The sequence below is a fragment of the Eurosta solidaginis genome, unplaced genomic scaffold, assembly GCF_040869045.1.
Source record: "Eurosta solidaginis isolate ZX-2024a unplaced genomic scaffold, ASM4086904v1 ctg00000492.1, whole genome shotgun sequence".
Classification (NCBI taxonomy): Eukaryota; Metazoa; Arthropoda; class Insecta; order Diptera; family Tephritidae; genus Eurosta; species Eurosta solidaginis.
This window is the reverse complement of record NW_027136943.1, coordinates 428107-435070: the sequence shown is the minus strand read 5'-3', so window position 1 is coordinate 435070 and position 6964 is coordinate 428107.

Sequence of the window (6964 nt, the reverse complement as noted above, 5' to 3'; positions counted from 1 at the left end):
AACTACTGTAAAATTTTACAGCTGACATCTAGTTCTTTCTTGGTAATATTTCGTTGGCCCCGAACGGGAGCCAAATTCTACATGTTCCTTCTAGTATGATATTATCGCATTTTTCGATAGATCTGGAATGGTGGAATAGTGTTGAAAAAAACGCATACTCATATGTAGAGGTAGTTTGTTAAAGTTGGTAGCAGCATTTTTGGTGGTGGCATATTTTTAAAAATATGTTAAATATGAAGTATGAAAATCAAAATTGTCGAATTTATAATTGCAAATATAGCTACTAACAAAATAGTACTTATTTGGTAATCTAGGTCTAGTTCCGAGTGAGCATTTTGTATCACTAGTTACTGACTTTCCTTGAGGATAATTAACTATTATCATATGAAGTTAAAAGAGGATCCTCTTCTTTTGGTACAGTTTTACTTATATTCTTTGGTCATGTGCCCCACATATTTCAGCTCTGCGGTCAGTAATTTATTTTAATTTTATATATAAATCTATTTTAGTTAAAAATTTTTTTCAGTGCTATCATAGTTTTGAATAATTTTTAGTTGTCAAATTGTTAGTGTAATTTTTTTTTCATCATACACAAGTGCCTGAGCTTCATATGGGAGTGCTATGAAAGTTTTTTTTATATTTGAAGTATATGTGCCTATGATTCAGGGCAAAACAAAAACAAAAGTGCTACAGGTGTATAGTAGTTGAGCAGCCCTGCCTATTACAATGAAATGTTTCTCAGTTTAAAGAAAGTTTGTTGCGGAAATGTTTTTCCTTATTTTATGTAAGTGTTTTTTCCTGAGTGTGGTCAATGTTAGCTTTTTTAAGCTAATAGATCTATGACAATTTTTTTTATACTCAGCTGAGCAGAGCTCATAAAGTATATTAGGTTTGTTCGCATAACGGTACCCCGTAACGACATAAACTAATCGAGGTAGATATAGACTTCTATATATCAAAATGATCTGGGCGAAAAAAGAAATTCATTTAGCCATTTCCGTCCGTCCGTCTGTCCGTAAGCACGATAACTTGAGTATATTTTGAGGTATCTTAATGAAATATGGTATGTAAGTTTCTGGGCACTTATCACAGATCGCTACTTAAAATTAACGAAATCGGACTATAACAACGCCCACTTTTTCGATACGAAAATTTCGAAAAACCTAAAAAGTGCGATAATCATTACCAAAGATGGATAAAGCGATGAAACTTGGTAGGTGGGTTGCCCTTATGACGCAGAATAGAAAATTAGTAAAATTTTGGACAGTGGGCGTGGCACCGCCCACTTTTAAAAGAAGGTAATTTAAAAGTTTTGCAAGCTGTAATTTGGCAGTCGTTGAAGATATCATGATGAAATTTATCAGGAACGTTACTCCTATTACTACATATGTCTGCTAAAAATTAGCAAAATCGGATGACGAACACGCCCACTTAAAAAAAAAAATTTTAAGTCAAATTTAAACAAAAAATTGAATATCTTTACAGTATATAAGTAAATTATATCAACATTCAACCCCAGTAATTATATGGTGCAACAAAATGCAAAAATAAAAGAAAATTTCAAAATGGGAGTGGCTCCGCCCTTTTTAATTCAATTTGTCTAGGATACTTTTAATGCCATAAGTCGAACAAAAATTTACCAATCCTTGCGAAATTTGGCAGAAGCGTAGATGCTATGACGATAACAGTTTTCTGTAAAAATTGGCGAAATCGGTTGAAGCCACGCCCAGTTTTTATACGCAGTCAGCCGTCTATCCTTCCGCTCGGCCGCTAACACGATAACTTGAGCAAAAATCGATATATCTTTACTAAACTTAGTTCACGTACTTATCTGAACTCACTCTATCTTGGTATTGAAAATGGGCGATATCGAAAATTTCGAAAAATGAAAAAAATGCCACAATTCTATACCAAATACGAAAAAGGAGATGCAACAGGGTGATTGGATTGGTTTTTTGACGCAAAATATAACTTAAAAAAAAACTTTGTAAAATGGGTGTTACACCTACCATATTAAGTAGACGAAAATTAAAAATTTTTGCAGGGCGAAGTCAAAAGCCCTTGGAATCATGGCAGGAATACTGTTCATGGTATTGCATATATAACTAAATTAGCGGTACCCAACAAATGATGTCCTGGGTCACCCTGGTCCACATTTTGTTCAATATCTCGAAATCGCCTTCACATACACAACTAAGGGTCATTCCCTTTTAAAACCCTTAATTTGGTACTCATATCATACATACACATTCTAGAGTCACCCCTGGTCCACCTCTTTATCGATATCTCAAAAAGGCGTCCACCTATAGAACTATGGCCTACTCCCTTTTAAAATACACTTTAATACCTTCCATTTGACAACCATGTCATAAAAACACATTCCAGGGTTACCCTAGGTTAATTTTCCTACATGGTGATTTTCCCTTATTTTGTCTCCAAATCTCTCAGATGAGTATGTAATGTTCGGTTAAACCGAACTTAGGCTTCATTACTTGTTATTTATATGACTGTTGAAACTTTCAACATAAAATTAACAATTTGTACCAAGTTGATTCATCTGTTGTTTGCATTGGTTATAAGTTGACAGAATTTTCGGTTGAACCGACCTGTAATTCTGTTGATTTTACCAGCTTTTTCTTTTAGTTTACATGAGTATAAAGCACATTAAGTTTCAAGTAATTTGGGTGCTGAAATACTTAAAAAAGGACATAACCGTTGCCCTCATCTACATACTTTCGGCGAGAAAATCAGTTCAAGCCTGGTTTATTATGCCCATTAAACAAAGGTATAGAGAATTTATAAACCACCCTACTAAGCAAAGTTTATTCATGGAGAGGTGAAGTCGCAGTTCATAACCGCAACTTAATCTCTATGTTTGTATTCAAAATGTTGGGCTTTAATCTGCGCGGAGTTCTGAGATATTCATATGTCTCTGTAACTCCAGTTTTATTGCAGAATCCTTGCAAATATGCTTGTGATATAGTGTACCTGCAAATTGCTCCGAGACGAGAATATAGCTGTTAACTTTTCTGATAACCAGGCAGAAATAAAGGTGCTAGCTATGTTACTTACTAACCATAGATTATATGTAGCATCTAAGCAGCATTTAGGTGGTTTCATCGATAAAATAGAAATAACCACTGAAATTAAGGGCTGTCATTTAGGAACACAGCAGATGAAAACGAGTAATAGCATGAAAATATCCTAAAAATTTACAGGATCAAGAGGCTTTTGGGGGGATCTTAACCGACACCCATAATCTTAAACAAGACTGAGGTTCATGAAGAATCGAATCTTCCGTTAGAAGAATATCACCCTATTTGTGCTGTTGATTCGTCCTATATTATAATTTGCTAGAAAACTATCTATCTTTACTGAAAATAACTTGAGTTTATATTTAATAAGGTGCCTTTCCAGCAACAACCTGAGGTAAAACCCCTTTTAGTCAATCACATCAACAGGGCATTTACATTTAAAATATTTTGAGGGAAGATCAGAGATGGGTTTTTCTGAATAACTTTGATAAGTAATTGTCTAATGCACAGCTTATCGAGGGTGATTTTGTGACAGTCGGTGGAAATAATTTGCATTTACAAAAATTCTTTAATGTTTAATGTTATCTTTAATGCATAGTTGTTCTATTCTTTCTGATAGTCTTGACTTCTGAGTACTTATGTCCATTTTTTTATAATCCTTCCAAAATATTTTTAATTTTGAGAGTCAAGATACGCTTTCTAAATAACTGAATACTAAAAATCGCTTCTGGGTATATAACATTGGACTCCGGCGTATTTTATTTCTTCTCATTCTAGTTACTCATTGCTCTCGTTATTTATATTATCATTGTTTGTCGTTGTTGTTGCTGTTGACATGGCTGATAGTGGGTGTCTGATGTAAGGCAATATGATCGATGTATCAATGAATGTTTGTCGACTAAGCATACTTTGATTGGCGTCTAAGTTAAATGGATGATTAGCTGTAGATAGATAAAACTTTTTTTATAGAATTTGCCGCAAATCTAGCCCTAGCTGTTTGCTAGTTACTTATTGCTCCTTTATACATTTGATTAGCTTTGTAACTTGCAACATAAGTATAGATATGTGCTTATATCTTCGTCTGTACAACGTCTTCGTTACACCGAGAGAATGAATGAATAAATGAATGAGCAGATGAATGGATGTTGCATGCTGTGCAGACATTTATGAGCGTACCGCTGAGTTGTTTGGTGTATTCAAGTTGTGGCGGCACTTAATATGTGCATAAAAGTATGTTTATGTTTATGTGTATATGTATTGCTTAATGGTGCTATAACATGATTAGCTGCGTTGCAACAATGATTTGCTGTCCGATTGGATCAGTTTCGGTTTTAATCTAAATAATGACGCGTAATAAATGAGTTTTTCCACAACAGGCCAATCGAGTTGATGTTTTGGGTTTTGAATATTTGATTGAGGTTGTTGCTTAATTGAATACCGGATGAAATGAATTATGTAATTTTGTAAAGTGGGTTTCGTTTTAATATGTGCGCCTTACAATAGATTTTAATTAATTTAATTATATTTTTAAATTCATATTGTAAGCATTTGTTGAAAGGTGTACTCGTATTTGAAGAACTACAAGTTTATGCATATAACTATCAACAACTTTTTCCATTAAAAAGTTGTTCGAAATTGGATAAAATCATCATTGAAATAACACAAATCAAATGTTCTGAAACCGCTAACTTTTCTGGAATCGGTTACTTTTTTGGTACCAAATACTTGTTCCATACCGATTACTTCTTTGGGACACTTTTTCTTGGAACCTGCTACATTTTCAATACCAATTCATTTTGTAATACCGAATATGTTTCAGAGCCGGAATTTTTTTTTTTTTTTTCAAACCAAAATTGGTTATTTTCGCAATGCCGGTTACTCTCTTGCAAGCAATTTCTTCTTTGGAAGTTTTTGTTGCTTAAGTTCGGATGTGTTTCTAATTCCTGTTACTTTTGGGAGCCATCGTTTTTATGGAACTGGAAACATTTTTGTGGAAGGCAATTTTTTGGGTGCTATTTTGGTAGGCGCTGTTTTTAAACTTGTTACTAATCATAACCAGTTATAACTGTAGGACTTGTTGCTTTTCGGAACCGAGTGCTCTTCTGGAAACAGTAACTATTTTAAAATTGGTTTGTTTTTTGCAACTGTTTACTATTTGTAAATTTTTTATTTTGGAACCGGCTACTTGTTTAGAACCAATCATAAATATTGAGAGAATATTTTACTATTTTGGAAACGTTGCTTTTTTAACCAGTTTTTTTTTTTGTACCGATTCCTTTTTTGGACACAGTTACTTCTTTGCAGGGCAGCCACCGTGGTGTGATGGTAGCGTACTCCGCCTACCACACCGTATGCCCTGGGTTCACACCCCTGGCAAAGCAACATCAAAATTTTAGAAATAGGGTTTTTCAATAAGAAGAAAATTTTTCTAAGCGGGGTCGCCCCTCGGAAGTGTTTGGCAAGCGCTCCGAGTGTATTTCTGCCATGAAAAGCTCTCAGTGAAAACTTATCTGCATTGCAGATGCCGTTCGGAGTCGGCATAAAACATGTAGGTCCCGCCCGGCCAATTTGTAGGGAAAAGCAAGAAGAGCACGACGCAAGTCGGAAGAGAAGCTCGGCCTTAGATCTCTTCGGAGGTTATCGCGCCTTACATTTATTTATTTTTTTTTTACTTCTTTGCAAAGTGTAACTTTTTATGGAACGTGGAACTTTTCATGGAACATGTTACTTCTTTGATATCAGCTATTTTTCGGAACCTGTGCTTTTTTAAGTAGTTACTTTTTAAAGAATGGGATACTTTAAAGTAACCTCTTACTTTTTTGGAACCTGTTACTTTTTTTGAACAAATTCCACTTTTGGCATAGTTTACTTTTTTCAGAGCCGACTACTTTCCTGAAAACGGTAATAACTTAAAAACTGATTTGTTTCTTGAAACCGGAAAGCTTTTATTTTGAAAGCGGTAATTTTTTTGGAACCGGTTACTTTTTGGACCCATTTCCCATTTTTGCAACCGTTTACTTTTTTGTAACGTGTTACTCTATGAAATCACCTACTTTTCCGGAACCGGTTACTTATTTGAACCAGTTACTTTTTAAGGTCTTGCATACTTTTTAGAAACATGTTACTTTGTTGGAACCAATTACTTTTCTGAAATCTTTTACTTATTTTAAACCAGTTCCTTTCTTGAAACCAAATACTTTTTCGGACCCCGATACTATTTCGCGACTAGTTACTTGGAACCGGATACCTTTTGGAAAGGTTTATTTGCGTAAACCGGTTACTTTATTGAAACCAAATATTTTTTTTAAATTGATTACTTTTTTCGGGAGCAGTTACTTGGGAGCCCTTATTATTTGCATAAATATTACTTTTTTGGAACCGGTTACTTTTTTGGAACCTGTTATATTTTCTTAATCATTTACTTTTAGAAAATTTTTTCTTTTTTGTGCAACAATTCATAAATTATATATATATATTTTTTATTTTCGATCAAAACCATTTAACTAAAAAACGTAAAATTTTAGGAACAGCTTTTTTAGGTTTCACACAAAAATATTTTATAAATTACCAACACTGTCACGAAAAAGCATATACAGCAGCGCACACGAAAGCAGCAGTGGTAATTGTAATAAAATTTCATAAATAAAATTAAAATTTTTTGTTTTCGTTAATTCTAGAACATAACTTTACGAATTTTAAAGCTGATACTATGCAAACAAATCTCGAAAACGTTTTTGAAAAAAATTTATAAAACACTCTTCGGAAAAAACATTGTCAAAAATCAATACGTTTTTCGAGAAACATTTAACTTACAATCTGTAGGGATAAAATTGATTGGACTACAAAATTACATACTAGAAAAAATTCCCCAAATTTCAAATAAAAGTTTCGAATTTTTTTAAAGCTGTTTAAAATTTTTTGAAAACGTT